This window comes from Petaurus breviceps, unplaced genomic scaffold, assembly GCF_028583685.1.
Source record: "Petaurus breviceps papuanus isolate PSGF00001 unplaced genomic scaffold, PetGlider_PUasm1.0 90925, whole genome shotgun sequence".
Taxonomy (NCBI): Eukaryota; Metazoa; Chordata; class Mammalia; order Diprotodontia; family Petauridae; genus Petaurus; species Petaurus breviceps.
Genome location: NW_027187380.1, coordinates 28,660,011 through 28,676,264, shown reverse-complemented (window position 1 = coordinate 28,676,264; position 16,254 = coordinate 28,660,011). Strand labels below are relative to the sequence as shown.

The following is a 16,254-nucleotide window of genomic DNA, read 5'->3' as shown; positions in this document are numbered from 1 at the left end:
TCCAGTGAAGCAGAGCAATGACAAGAAGGTGTCCAAATAAAGGACTATTAGAATTGTACACTAGGAAGAGGAGTGGGCCAATGACCTGCAGTTCCTGGGGTAAGAAATGTTCCTAGGTTAATGGAAACTAATTGTTCCCTTCCCCCTAGAAGCTACCTTCCTAGGTGCTGGTAAACCCTTCTACCTCTTAGCCATAAAGCCACTCTTTCTAGTTACTGGTAAAAATAACCAACATGTTTGAGCTTTCTTTGTTATCTGTTTCTTCTATTTACCTACCATTAAAAACAGCAACAACAATGAACAATGATTCTGACCCTACTTGTTATTATTCATAATAATGGGAAAGATTATAGAAATATTATGCCACCCTATTCATTTTGTATTTCCTATAGGAAGCTCCTACAGGAGCTGAGCTGTGGGCAGGAGGCAGAGAAATCCAGAGTTATAGAAAGCTGCTAATATTTCTGAATAGTGATATAATTCATTCAGGATTCACTTATGTACACTAATGTAAATTTCCAGTTCCCAAAGGAAATAGTCAACTGTTCATTGGAAAACTGCTGAGCCTTGCAGTTTAGCCTCCTCCTAATTACTTTTTTTTTTTTTTTTTAGCAATTGGGGTTAAGTAACTTGCTCAAGGTTACACGGCCAGGTGTTTCTGGGTGGGTGCTAAGTATCTGAGCCCGGGATTCAACTCCCAGGTCATCCTGACACTGGGGCCAGTGCTCTTACTCGCTGTGCTACCTGGCCACCCCCTCCTAATGACTTTCAAACCCAATCCTTACTCCTATGGGGAGGAGAGAAAATGAGGACTCTTGGTAGTCAAGGATTGTGAGTCCAACTGAAAATATACATTTAGCCTAGCTATGCCTTCATGCAATCTAGCAATGGTACAAGGGCCTGATATCACTTGTGATCTCCCACCCCCTTCCACCTCCCACTGGTGGTTAGCAGAACCCAGAAAGCTAAACAACATTCCTCTTTGATGTTGACTTTACAGAGAGTAGTATAAGATAATAGATCTAGAACTGTTATTGAACCAGACTTAACCAGAGTATTGACCCTGGCAGCTGAAGCTTTTCATGCTGGGTTTAAGTTATTGCTCTCTCATTCCATGCAAATATAAGTTGTGCTTTTTTGAAGAATCCCAATCTTAGAGACCAAATCAGGCGAAGCCAAGATGTCAGAGTAGAAGCACAAACTTGGCATGGGTTCCCACTCTAATCACTTCCAATCTCTGTCAAAAATGACTCTAAACAAACTTTAGAGCTATAGAATCCACAAAGTGACAGAGAGAAACAGATCTCCCGCTGAAAGAAGCCTGGCAGGCCAACAGGAAAGGTCTGTCGAACTGAGCTAGGAACTGAGTGCAGTCCCAAGACATTAACTACCAAGCTCACTATTTAACAACAGCAAAAAAAAAAAAAAGTTAGGAAAATTGGATGTCATCGTGGGACAAATTAGGCTTGGAACAACATTTCATATGATATACCACATGGATAAATTATCTAGATACAAAAGGCCTCATCATAAACAAATTAGGGGAGCAGGAAAGGAGATTTTTTTTTCATGACTACAGGTAGGGAAAGAATACTTGATCAAATAAATGTATCTTGTGGAGTGTCTTGTACTAGGAATGATGAGGAGACTAGTGACAAAGTCACTTGATCATAGAGTGTATGGAGGAAGAAGAGTAAGGTGTAAGAAAACTGAAAAAGTAGGAGGGGGACTGGTTGTAAAAAGCTTTGAATGGCAAATAGAGGTAATGAGAAGTCACTAGAGTTAATTGGGGGGGGGCAGAGTTAACATAGTCAGACCTATGTTTTAGGAAGATCACTTTGACAGCTAAGCAGAGTATGGACTGGAATAGGGAGAAACTTGTGGCAGGGAGAGCAAACAACAGGCTACTGGAATAATTCAGATGTGAGACAATAAGGGTGGTGGCAATGACAAAAGAGAGAAGGGGATTTATATGAGTGATGTTATAAAGGTAAAGACAACAGGATTTGGCAACAAATTGGATATGGGGGTAAGAAAAAGAGATTATATACCTAGATTGTGAGCCTAGGTAACTGAAAGAAAGTATGCAGATTTGTAAAAGGTCACTAGATTTGAAATTTATGAGATTATTGTACTAGTAATGATATTACAACAATATGTTGCAAAGATTATATAATATGACCAGGTGGGATTTATACTAGGAATGCAGAGTTGGTTTAATATTAGGAAAACTATCAGCCTAATTTACTACATAAAAAAACACAGAAATAATATGATTATATATACAATATATAAGATGTAATTTATATATAATATAAATATATACTATAAATAAAATATATATTTATTCTATACAATCATATTATAATATATAAGATATAATATATTATGATATATAGTTATATAATATATATTATATATGATTATATAGATGCAGAAAACAATAGATGCAGAAAAGACTTTCAAGAAAACCTCATTCCTATTAAAAACACTAGAAAACATGGGAATAAATGGAGCTTTTCCTAAGTAGTATCTATCCAAAACCTTCAGCAAGCATTATCTGTAATGGGGACAAGCTAGAAGCCTTCCAATAAGATCAAGGGTGAAGCAAGGATGCACATAATCACCATTGTTATTCAATATTGTACTAGAAATTTTAGTTATAGCAATCAGAGAAGAAAAAGAAATTGAAGGAATTAGAATAGAAAACTATCACTCTTGGCAGATGATATGATGGTATGCTTAGAGAATCCTAGAAAACTAAGTAAAAATATAGTTGAAATAATTAACAATTTTAGCAAAGTTGCAGGATATATATATATATTAGTTGGGATTATGTGACTTACCCAGGGTCACACAGCTAGTAAGTGTCAAGTGTCTGAGGCTGGATTTGAACTTGGGTTCCCCTGACTGCAGAGCCAGTGCTCTACTCATTTCACCACCTAGCTTCCCTCAAGTAGCAGGCTATAAAAAAAATCCAAATAAATCACCAGTATTTTGATATATTACCAACAAAAGTCCAGAAGCAAGTCCACTTAAAATAACTGTATATTAATTAATAAATAATATAATTATTTATTTAATTTAAAATAAATAATAATTAATAAATATTATAAAATACTTAGGAATCTACCTGCAAAGACAAAACTAGGAACTATATGAACACAATTACAAAATACTTTTTACACAAATAAAATCAGATATAAGTAGTTGGAAAAATATTAATTGCTCATGGATAGGTCAATCCAATATTTTAAAAAATGACGATTCTACCTAAATTAATTTACTTATTCAGTGCCATATCAATCAAACTACCAAAAGTATTTTATACATTTAGAAAAAATAATAATTCATCTGAAAGAATAAAGCATCAAGAATGTCAATGGAGTTAATGAAAAAAAATGTGAAGGGAGATGGCTTGACCATACTAGATCTCAAACTGTACAACAAATTGATAATCATCAAAATGATTTTTTACTGGCAAAGAGAGTGGTGGATCAGTGGAACGGATTAAGTACATAATACACAGTAGTAAATGACAATAGTGTTAGTGTTTGATAAATGTAAAGATACCAGCTTTTGGGACAAGAAATCACTATTTAACAAAAGCTTCTCGGAAAACTAGAAAGTAGCATGGCAGAAAGTTGGTATAGACCAGCATCTCACACCGTATACTAACATAAGGTCAAAATGAATAAATGATTTAGACATAAAGAGTGGTACCATAAGCAAATTAGGGGAGTATGGAATAGTTTACCTGTCAGGTCTATATATAAAGGAAGAATTTACTACTAAACAGGAGATAGCATTATGGGATATAAAATGGATAATTTTGATTACATTAAATTAAAAAGATTTTTCACAAACAAAATCAGTGCAGTCAAGATTAGAAGGAAAGCAGAAAAAAAAATTACAGCTGGCTAGAGTAAAGATGGTGGAGTAGAAACATGACTTCCTTGCGGCTCAGGCTTCCACCTCCTCCAATTGATGTAAAAAATTACTCTAGACAAACTTTGGAACTACAGAACCCACAAAATGACAGAGAGAAGGTAACCTTCCACTGAATACGGTCCTACAGACTGGCAGGAAGGGACCAGCACAGCATTCTGTGAGCTGAGCTCAGCCCCACGTGAGCCAGATGTTTTAGCCTCAGGGTGGCCACAACCAGCTGCAGGCTGGAGGGACTTCAGATCACCAGCAGCTGTGTCTGTTTGCAGAATTGTCAACCCATAGATGCTAAGGACAAAGTGAGAAGTCAAATGCAGTATGGAATTTGGGACATGGGAATTCAGGAGTGTGGTCAGCCTTTGCCCCTGGGACAGGAAGCGGCTGAGGTGCTGTGGCCGTGCAGCCATTGCCACATGGCTGCTTCAGAGCTCCTGGCCTACAGATTGCAGGGGGACCAAGCAACCAGTCTGAGGGGTAATCGCTCTTGCTTCAACCTGCTTGGGTCTGGATGCTGTCTAGGGTGGAGGTCTTGGGGTACACACCAGTTTGCCAGAACATGGGGAGGCTTCAGAGAAGCCACCCAACTAATACCTTTGGCAGCTGAGAAAACCCCAGCGATTGGGACAAATCGCCCCCTTCTGGTAGCAGAGTTCTACTGTGGCAAAAAGCTCAGAAGCCAAGTAATTAAGTGGCATCATGAGCAAACGAGGGAAGCTAGACAAGCACAGTAATCCAACTTTGGAATCCTTTTTTGGGGACAAAAAGGATCAAAGCCTGGAACAGGAGGTAGACAGCAAAGTCAGAATTCCTGCACCAGAAGCTTCCAAGAAAAGAATAAGCTGATCACAGGCCATAGAGGAGCTTAAGAAGGATTTTGAAAACCAAATAAGAGAAGTGGAGGAAAAATTGGGAAGAGAAATGAGACTGATGCAAGAAAACTATAAAATGAGAGTCAACAACCTTACTGAAGAAAATAACACCTTAAAAAATAGACTAACTCTGGGGTGGCCAGGTAGCACAGCGAGTAAGAGCAGCGGCTCCACTGTCAGGATGACTTCTGGATCGAATCTGGGCTCAGACACTTAGCACCCACCTAGAAACACCTGGCTGTGTAACCTTGAGCAAGTTACTTAACCCCAATTGCTTAGGGGCAGCCAGGTGGCTCAGCAAGTAAGAGCACTGGCTCCAGTGTCAGGATGACCTGGAGTTCAAATCCGGGCTCAGATACTTAGCACCACACCCAGAAATAACTGGCTGTGTAACTTTGAGCAACTTACTTAACCCCGATTGCCTTAAAAAAAAAATAGACTAACTCAAATGGCAAAAAAGGCAATGAGAAGAGGAATGCCTTAAAAAGCCGAATTTGCTTGATGGAAAAAGAATCTCAAAAGCTCACTGAAGAGAATCATTCCTTCAGAATTAGATTGGAGCAAACAGAAGCTAGTGACTTTATGAGAAATCAAGATACTATTAAACAGATCCAAACAAATGAAAACATAGAAGGCAATGTGAAATATTTCATTGAAAAAAAACCACTGACCTGGAAAATAGATACAGGAGAGATAATTTAAAAATTATTGGACTACCTGAAAGCCATGATCAAAAAAAGAGCCTAGAAATCTCAAGGAAATCTCAAATCATAGAAATTCTCAAGGAAGATTGCCCTGATGATTTAGAACCAGAGGGCAAAATAGAGGTTGAAAGAATCCACCATTCATCTACTGAAAAATATCCCAAAAAGAAAACTCCTAGGAATATTATAGCCAGGTTCCAGAGATCCCAGGTCAAGGAGAAAATGTTACAAGCAGCCAAGAAGAAACAATTTGAATATTGTGGAAACACAATCAGGATAACTCAGGGTCTGGCAGCTTCTATGCTGAGGGACTGAAGGGCTTATAATATGATATTCCGGAGGTTAAAGGAACTGGGATCAAAACCAAGAATTACTTACTCAGCAAAACTGGGTATCATATTTCAGGGGAAAATTCAGTCATTCAGTGGAATAGAGGACTTTCAAGCATTCTTGATGAAAAAACCAGAGTTGAATAGAAAATTTGGCATTCAGATACAAGAAGCAAGAGATGCATGAGAAGGTAAACAGGTAAAAGAAATCATAAGGAACTTATCAAAGTTGAACTAGTTATATGGAAAAATGATTATTGTAACTTATCAAAGTTTTCTCAGTATGAGAATAGTTGAAGGGAATAAAAATGTGTGTTTATATGTATATATATGTATACATATGTATATGTCTATATAAGAGGGTATATGGGTGTATGAATACATATGTGAGTGTGTGTATATATGTGTACAGGTATACATAGACAGAGGGCACAGGACCAATTTAATAGGAAGGGATGATACTTAAAAGGTGAAATTAAGAAGTGAGACAGGAATATAATGAGGAGATGGGGAGAGACAGAATGGGGTTCTGTCTCATATAGAATAGGTGAGGGAAAATGGTTACAATGTAGGGAAGAACAGAAAGGCAAAAGGGAATGAGCCAACCTTATTCTCATTGAATTTGGTTTAGGGATGGAATGACATGCACACTAAAGAGGGTATCTCACCCTACAGGAGAATAGAGGGGAAAGGGATGAGAGGGGGGATAATGGAAAGGAGGGCAGGCTTCGGGGGAGGGAAGTTGGAAGCACCTACTTTTGAAAAGGGACAGGATCAAAGTAGAGAATAGAATAAGTGGGGGGTGGGATAGGATGGAGGGAAATATAGTCAGTCTTTCACAATATATCCACTATGGAAATGTTTTACATAGCTACACATGTACAATCTATATTGAATTGCTTATCTTCCCAGGGAAAGAATCTGGAATTCAAAGTTTTAAAATCAAATGTTTAAAAATATATTATTATTATTATTATTATTATTTTACATGTAACTGGGAAATGAGATATTCAGGCACTGGGGCATAGAGATCTACCACACCCTACTGGAAAGTTGGAGGGGGGATAGGGTAAAATATGGGAGAGAGCAGATTAGGGGAGGGGATATTCAGTGGGATTGCTGTTTTAGGGTGGTTGGGTAGGGGAAAATGGGGAGAAAATTTGTAACTCAAAATCTTGTGGAAATGAAAAATGTAAACAAAACTAAAAAAGAAATTAAAACAGGAAAAAAAAAGAAAAAATTACAGTGTTTCTCTGATAAAGGCCTCATCTCTGAAATACATAGAGAACTGTGTCAAATTTATGAGAATAAAAGCCACTTCCCATATGATAAATGGTCAAAGGATATGAATGGGCAGTTTTCGGAAAAAGAAATCAAAGCTATCTATATTCATATGAAAAATGCTCTCAATCACTATTGCTTAGAGAAATGCAAATTGAAACAGCTGTGAAGTACCACCCCACACCTATTAGATTGGCTAATAGGACAGATATGGGAAATGACGATTGTTGGTGGGGATGTGGGAAAATTGGGACACTAATGTCCTGCTGGTTGAGTAAGGGAGAGACTGAAGATAAGTGAGAGAGTAGGAATGATTGAGCAGTCTGCTAGAGAAAACGAGATGGAATGGGATCATTTGTACATGTAAAGAGGTCTGACTTGGGAAGGAGAAGGCCCACCTTTTCATATGAGAGGAGAAAAGTGAGGAGCTTGTGTAAAATAGCATACCAGTTCAAGAACCCAGGAGATTCAAGGGATGAATGAGGGGAGAGCAGTTCTATCCAAGTCCCTATCAGGAAATCATTTGAGGATGGTGGAAGCTGTAGAGCCTAGGTCTCTTCCACCTTCCTTGACCAGAGAAGGCAGGAGGACTTGGAGTTAGTAAATTGCCCCATACTAAAAGCTAAATTAGTCTTACTAATAACTATGAACTGATCTTCACTGGGGGAAATATGCTGGGCTCTAGCAGTAGAAAATCCACCCCAACCTCTGCAAAATCTTGAGGAAAGATGTAGCAGTTGTGCTCTGGGGACCTGCCACTGTGAGTAGTGGTTTGTGATAGTTGGGGTATGTTTTACAAAGGTAAAAACTCAACAACCTGGTGGGCCCAAAAGATCAAGAAGATACTTAAGTATATAAGAACTTTGTTATTAAAGAAGGAAATGATTATCTAGTTCTTTAAAACAAAAACAAGAGAACTAAAGTTTCAGTAGAATGTAGGCTCTTTGAGGGTGAAGTATAATTTCTTTGTTGTTTTTGTATCTCCAGGATCTCAGCACGCTGTTTATATATAGGTATTTACTAAATACTTACCAAATTGAATTTAACATGAAATGGTATTTCTAATGGGCTTTGCCAGTAAGGAATTCATATACTGAAATTCTCTCAAACTGTAGTAAAACTCAGTTGTGCCTTGAATCAAGGCATTTATGGTACTACAGTGGTCAGGTTATTAATGGAAGAGTGAGGAAAAGACACAAGGATTGGAACTTCAAAGGAGAAATCTCTTTCCTTTTTACTGTAAAGTAATAGTAGGTAAGTAGAACTAGAAGTTTGCCAGTAGAAGAAATGCAGTTCCATATAAACATCTATTAAATGCCTACTGTGGTCAACTCATTGTACTACCTTGTAGAGCAAATACAAATTTTAACTAATCAGCAGGTAAAGTCTACCTCATTGGTATGAAAGAGGAGCACCTTCAGCAACAGCAGGGTCAGGTGCCACTCTTGGGTCCAGACCTGAGCAAATCACCAGTGAGGGCCCATTCCCAATGTAAGCAAGCAGTGAGGCCCTGATGCCTGGGGCAAGCCAGCTTCAAGGCCCAAATCCCAGCACAAAACACCAGTGAGACCCTGCCTCCAGTGCTACCCAACAGTGAGGTCACACCCCTGGCATGAGCCTGTAGTGAGGCCCCATCTGTAGAACATGCCAACAGCTAGGCAAAACTCCTGGAGTTGACCAGCAGTGAGATTCCAACCTTGGAGCAGGCTAGCACTGAGTCCTAACCCTTCAATGTAAGTCAGCATCTAGTCCCCAATGGCCAGTGCAAGCCAGTAGAGAGTTCCCAAGGCTTGGTGCAAGCCAGCAGCAAGACCCTGAGTCCTGGCACAAGAAGCTTGGGACAGTGTCTTCTCCATTCCAGGAACAGGGCCAACAATTACAAAAAGTCAAAAGTCATGAAATAGATAGAAAAATTAGAAAAAAGAAAAGAAAAACCTGACATAGGAAGATACTATTGTAGCAGGGAGAATAAAAGCACAAACTTAGAAGAGGACAAAAATGTCAAAACAGCTACAAGAACCATCACCACCACCACTCCCCGCCCCCCGGAGAAAATATGAATTGGTCTCAGGACCAAAAAGAACTCCTGCAAGAGCTCAAAAAGGATTTTAAAAAATAAATTAGAGGGGTAAAGAAAAATTGGGAAAAGAAATTAAGAGTGATAGAGAGAATCATGAAAAAAGAGTCAACAGCTTGGTAAAGGAAGCACAAAAAATGGGAAAAGAAATATAAAGAAGCAACTCTTTTTTTAAAAAAAAATTGGTCAAATGGGAAAAAAGGTACAAAAACTGACTGAAAAAAAATAATTCCTCAAAAAATTAGAATTGGGGAAGTAGAAGCTCTCACACTCCATGAGACATCAAGAAATGATGAAACAAAATCAAAAGAATGAAAAAATAGGGGGAAAATGTGAAATTTCTCATTGGAAAAACAACTGACCTGGAAAATAGATTAAGGACAGATAATTTTAAAATTAATTGGACCACATAAAAGCCACAGAGACTGGACAATATCTTTCAAGAAATTATCAAGGAAAACTGTCCTGATATCCTAGAATCTGAGGGTAAAATAGAAATGGAAAGAATTCACCAATCACCATCTGAAAGAGATCCCTAAATGAAAACTCCCAGGAAAATTATAGCCAAATTTCAGAGGTCCCAGGCCAAGGAGGAAATGCTGCAAGCAGTTAGAAAGAAACAATCCAAATACTGTGGAGCCACAATCAAAACTGGAAAGGATTTAGCAGCTTCCATATTAAAGGATCAAAGTGTTTGGAATATGATATTCCAGAGGGTAAAGGAGTTAGGTTTACAAGCAAGAATCAGCTATTCAGCAAATCTAAGTTTAATCCTTCAGGGGGAAAAATAGATATTTAATGTTATTCTGGTGGTGGTGATGGTGTGGTTTTCAAAGTGGACTAATGATATTATGGGGTGATGTCTTTTGTAGGTGAATTGGGTTTAAATGAGGCAAAGTGGACTTCTAAAGCTCCCTCACTTGATCACCATTTTGCCCTTTTTAGTTCCTCTCATGTACCTTTTAATTTATGCAATCCTGATTCTGAGTGGTATTCCTTGATATGAAATTTTTTTTCTTCTTGTATACTTGAAGTGTTTTTTTGTTTGTTTAATTGAAAGCTCTTATGTAATAGTAAGGCCAGGTGTGTTGGATTTCACCCATCCCCCAGGGTTTTCTTGTACCCTCAGCCCCATCTATGGTGTTCCTCCCCAAATGGGGGGAGTGTTCCTTGTAACCCAGTTCCATTATACACTAACGGTCTGTTGCAGCAAGCACCCCAGTGTCCCCAGGGTGCCTGCTCACACAGGTTCTTGGATCTGCTTTGTTAAAGGAAAGCAACTCAAAATGGGTTAACAAGCTTACTTTAATCAGTCAGACATACATCGTTTACCTTGTTCAGGAGAAAAGGTCAGCACCCTGAACCCCAAAGTACACAGGCATAATTATCAAGACAGAAACATCAAGTAGACAGATCTCCAAACTGTCCAACCACCACATCCATACCCAGCCAACATCTGGGCCTCCACACTCTGGGTCCTTCAAAGCCGGGGGACTCTCAACAACGGCCTCCCAGAATCCAGACCAAACCACAGAACACTTCTTAAAGTGAGCCCCAAAACAAAGCCACACATCAGGGCCCACATAGCCCTCTCCTGGCTCAGAGAATGCAACAACCCCATTGACTCACTGGCCAATCAAGAAGTATCCACTGAAAAACAAGCCTCCCACCCCAGGCCTCAGGTGCACATCAGCCTAGGGGCAGGGAAGATCTTCAAAATTTACATTCTTATTACACGGTCAGATTTACTTTTACACAGAAATATTTACTTCAGAAGCTATAATTATAAATAAACTTATTGCCCCAATATATACAAAGTATAAACTTTCTACTCCCCTGTATCTTCTTAGATCTGCTCTCTAGGAGAGAATAGGACTAGATTCGTTAGCTTTGTTCCCATGCAGCACAGTTCCCATTCCAAGTATAAAAACCCACTTGGATTTCTGTCCAGACATCCTACCTTTTTGAGGCTTCCATGCTCAACTCACTGGCTTCACCATCCTACCTGCAATCCTGTCTTCAAATCATTTTGGTTTGAACTCCTGGGTCCCATGAGGATTACTTTCTGCATCTGAAACTAAAGACAAATAACACAGAACAGAAACAAAATGAACTCCTGGGTCCCATGAGGATTACTTTCTGCATCTGAAACTAAAGACAAATAACACAGAACAGAAACAAACAACCTCAGAATAATTTCTTGGAACTGGTTTAGAAGAGCAAACAGGAGAAGGAAAGTCAAAGTCCTTTCCCTCTCATGACTTCAGTTTATAGTCATTTCTGGAAGCAGCAGGTAAGAGTTGCTGAAAAGAGTACAACAGAAAGAGAGCAAAGAGAGAGTTAATGGCTCAGTCTCACAAGTTTGAAAAATTCTGGCAAAGTATACAGCTCACTTCTTGTTAGGTAAACTGGACATGTTCAAAAGGCCCCTCAAGGGCATCTCCATGTCAAGAGAACTGGATATATCCACAGAAGTATGGGTTACACTTAAGTTTGTCACAATTTTGTAGTCTGGTAATGTATCTATTTTTACTTTGCCTGATAATTCTAATAGCTCTGGGTATTTTTAAATTATAACTTGTTGAAATAAGGTATCCAAATTTTTTATTTCATCATAATTTTCTAGGAACTCAGGGATTCATATGTTATAGAGATTTGCGCATGCCCAGATCACCTAAGACAAAAGCACCCATGTGGTGGATGGCAGCCTCTTTCCATTGGCTGCATAGCTGAGACTCATTTCCCACCAGTTTCACTCCTTAGCCTTGGATTTCATCATCATCATGCTCTGAGAAAACCTCTTCACCACTAGATATACATTCAAGACTGCATCAGCTTTGGAAAACACCTCTTTAGTACCCTCAGTTCCTCTGCCCCTCCAGTTAGAGGGTGTAAGGTTAATGGGAATTTGAAGATCGTCCCTGCCCAATAATAGGCCATATGTAATCACAAGGAGCCTGTGGTGGGAGGGGTTTGCTGAAGGGTGGAGCAGAGCCCACAGGAAGTAGGAAGGCAGAGTGTTACACAGAGGGAGGAGAGAAGATGCGGGCAAAGATACAGTTAGGCTTGTGAGTATTTGTAGGAAGGCTAAAGGATGGTATGACTCCTTGCTGTGTTGTGTGTTATTAAGTTCTTTGTTGCTATGATGGATTTCACTATCTGGTGTCTGTCTTCTATATGGAAAATGTTATATTTTGCGATTCAGAATTATGCCAGCATATTCAGAGTCACCATCAGTGCTGTGAATGGCCCTATATTTGGCGACAAGGATGGGATTATGAAATATCAGACCTCTATTTGGAGGCAGAAGGACTTTAGAAGAAGAAATGGATATCCCAAAATTTGAGGGTTTATCTTATTCCTCCCTAGCAAGGGAATGATCTAAAAGTACAGGGCTCTGTGGAAAACTGGTAACCGAGGTTACAGAAGGGAGAACCTAGAGATTTCAAAACATGTTTATAAGGAATACAAATAAAACCAGAGGAAAAAACTAGAGTTAGTGTGTAGAAGAGGCTGGGTTTTACTAAAAGTTTACCATATTTTATGTAAAAGCAGAGATGAACTGCTGCAGGAGAAAACTCAGATGGAGAGAAAATTAACTGATTTGTATGGGAAACTTTCTATGCCACAATGTTTGGCTTTCCTTCAGAAGAGCAAGCTGAGGAATCTCAGGCAGTAGAAATGTGTCTGGCTCAGAAAAAGGGAAAACTAATAAAAGGAATGCACATGCAGCTTTGGCAGAGGCTGAGCCTAGTTACCATGGTGACCACTGCCAGGAATGTGTGGGAGGAAAATGAAACAAAGTTAGATAAGGAGGCTTTTATGTGGGCAGAAATTTGCCCCATGCTAAAAAGAAAGCAAGAGAACCAGGGAGGCTAAACAGAGTTCAGGGAGATAATTGATGATTTCACTCAGGAAGAGGTTACTACTATATTAAGCCAATTTACCCAAAGGTGGGAGAATCTTTAGTGTCTTGGATGGTGAGAATCAGTAATGAAGGGGCTGGAGGTGTATAGGTAAATAGTGTGGATTGATTGAAATTTATAGGTATTAGACTTCTTTTGTACAGCAAGCTTTTAGGGATTACCATATGAAAAGGAGGTAACAATACAGCCAATCTGTTAACTTTAGCATCAGATGGACGCAATAAAATGTATCCCACTTGTTCTATGTGGCCTAGAGGAGAGAGACCCTACTTTTTACTTAGGGACTGTATGAGAAAGTTAAAAGAGGAGGTAATGAAGACAGGTATCATAGTCAGAGATGCAAATGCATATCATGATATCCCCTTAGCGGTTTCTCATAGAAATATCATAGTGAAGACGGTTCCTCCTACTTATAAGCACCTACTTCTGACTGTACAAATTGGTGAAATAGGGAATCCTCTTTCAGAGGTGCTGGATAAGATTTCACAGTTAAATGACTTGAGGGAATGAGAAAAAGATAAATTTCCTTGAGAGAAAAGAGCAAATATTCAGTGAGTTCTAAGTCAGAACAGATAGAAGATGAAAGAATTTGTTTATTGCTCTCTTGAGAGAAGGGTTAGATTTTGGAAGAATTGTTGGTATTCCCACTAATAAAATGTATCAAGAAAAGTGGCTTAATATTAGATGGAATAGGGAAGTGAGGACTGTCCCTACAGAGCCTCCCAAATCCTTGTATCCAAGGTTTTCAGGGAGAATAGGATATTGGCTAAACCCCAGCTCAGATTCAATAAATATACAGATGGGATTACAGACCCCATGTCAATTTGACCATATATTGGAAAAATGGATCAACTACTGTACCTAGGGCATTAATAGATGCTGGGGCAGAGGCCTCCCTTATATATGGGAACCCTGACAAATTCAAACTATTACTATCACATGACTGGAAGGGGCTGAAATATCAACCACACAAGTTAAACTAATGATGAAAATTGGACAGTTAGCTAAGAAAGAATATCATTGGACAGTTACCTCCCAGAGAAAGAATTCCATTCCTGAATAAATCATTGGCATAGATAAATTGAAAAGTATGACTCTAGATTTACATGGAAGGAGATACCAATTTGCAGTAAGGGAGATGGGAATTAACACAGTTTTAGTGGGAAAAAAAGATGGACCCAATCACTTTACCTGAACCTTCTAAAATAATTACTTTAAAGCAGCATTGTTTGCCAGATGGGCAAGAAGAAATTACAAATATGATAAAGGAATATGGTGAGGCAAGAGTGTTACTCCCTACAGTCACTTGATGGAAAAATCCTGTCTGGCCAGTATGAAAGTCAGATGGGACATGGAGAATGACAGTGGATTATAGACAATTGAATAAGGTGGTTCCTTCCTTGTGTGCTGCTGTTCCAGAATTATGTTAATAGAAAGGATCCAGAAATATGATGGGACTTGGTACACAGTTATTGATTTAGCCAATGCTTTCTTTACCATCCCAATAGATTCTATACAATAGGGCCAGTTTACATTCAATTGGCAGGCAGACAATATACTTTTATCTGCTTGCCACAAGGATATCTGCATAGCCCCTCTATTTGTCACTGGATTGTGGCTGAACATTTGGATAAGTTAGAGCTACCTGTTGTACAACTTACCCACCACGTAGATGATATGATGATACAGGGAAAAATGTAAAAGAAGTGGAGAAGAGTTTGATGCTTTTAATTGAACATATAAGAAACAAAGGGTGGGAAATTAACCCTATAAAGACTCATATGCCAGCTCAAACCATAACATTTTGGGATATACAATGGAATAAGGGACTGTGAGAGATTCTCCTGCAAGTCTGGCAAGAGATTCAGGATTTTCCTATCCTACCAATAAGGGAGAGGTCCAAAAGTTTATGGGATTATTTGGAAATTAGAGGCACCACATTCCACATCTCATACAGATTTTGAAACCCTTATATAAAGTTACTATGAAGAAATATGAATTTTATTTGGGATTTGAGCAGAGTAAAGCTTTTGAAGAAGTCAAGGTTGCAAAAATTATTGCACATGGGAAAGATAATACCGTAACTTTTGTTTATTCAGGAGAAGATGATTACCAAATTGTACCCTTAACTCATATATTTTACTGTGAATAAGGCTATGATAGTGGGTTCGTGGAGTCCAGAAGCACAGCTGACCTATATTTGCTTTTTGTCTGTTAAACTTGTTTGCTAGATTTGTTTCCTGCAGGTTTAGTACCCTCCACCTGCAGACACCTGATCACTTAAGCTGTATGTCACCCCCTGTACATGACTGTGATGTGTCACCCCTAGAACTGCATCGACCAAGCTCTGGATGCCAGCTAAAGAACTAACCTCTCAAATAGAACCTCTTGGGGCAGGGACAACTCTATGTCCAATTTCAGCAGGAAGTAGTTATGGAGGGGAAGACCTTCACCCCTTACCCTAAGATTTTGAGCCCCATTAGTTCAAGTGGGGAATGATCCTAAGATATTGTTTTATGTGGTTATTTTTCTGTTATCCCTGTTATATTTTTGTAAAGTTCTGTTGACACCAGTTACCTCTAAACTCCCACTAATATATGTAATGAAATGTATTGTTAATGTATTTTTGCTATGTAAGGAACATGAAAGATCTTAGGGACAATTGTAATGGTAATGGGAATTTGAAGATCTTCCCTGACATCTAATAGGCCAAATGTAATCAAATGGAGCCTGTGGTGGTAGGAGTTTCCTGAAGGGTGAGGCAGAGCCCATAGGAAGCTAGAAATCAGAGCAGTTAGACAGAGGAAAGAGAGAAGACAACTAGACTTGTGAGTGTTTGTTTTGGGGAAGATCAAATGATGGTGTGGCTCCCTGCTATGTTATGATGTATTAACTTCTTTGTTGCTATCATGGATTTGACTTTCTGGTGTCTGAATAAATGTTTTTCTTCTGTCTTATATATGGAGAGTCTGTTATATTTTGCCATTCAGAATTATGCTGACATATTCATAGTTGCTGTTGGCACTGTGAATATTGTGTTGGCTCCATAGAGGGCAGGAAGGCATAGAACTCTTTTCCAAACCTCTACTTAAAGAATACACACAGACCAGTCAATCCTCC

The 16,254-nt window shown here is 38.9% G+C and overlaps 1 protein-coding gene across 3 annotated transcripts in view; it reads left to right on the top strand.

Annotated features, from left to right (window-relative positions):
• Positions 1-16,254, top strand: part of NARF (nuclear prelamin A recognition factor) — a 141,352-nt gene that overhangs the window by 93,381 nt on the left and 31,717 nt on the right. The gene's annotated exons all lie outside the window — the stretch shown is intronic.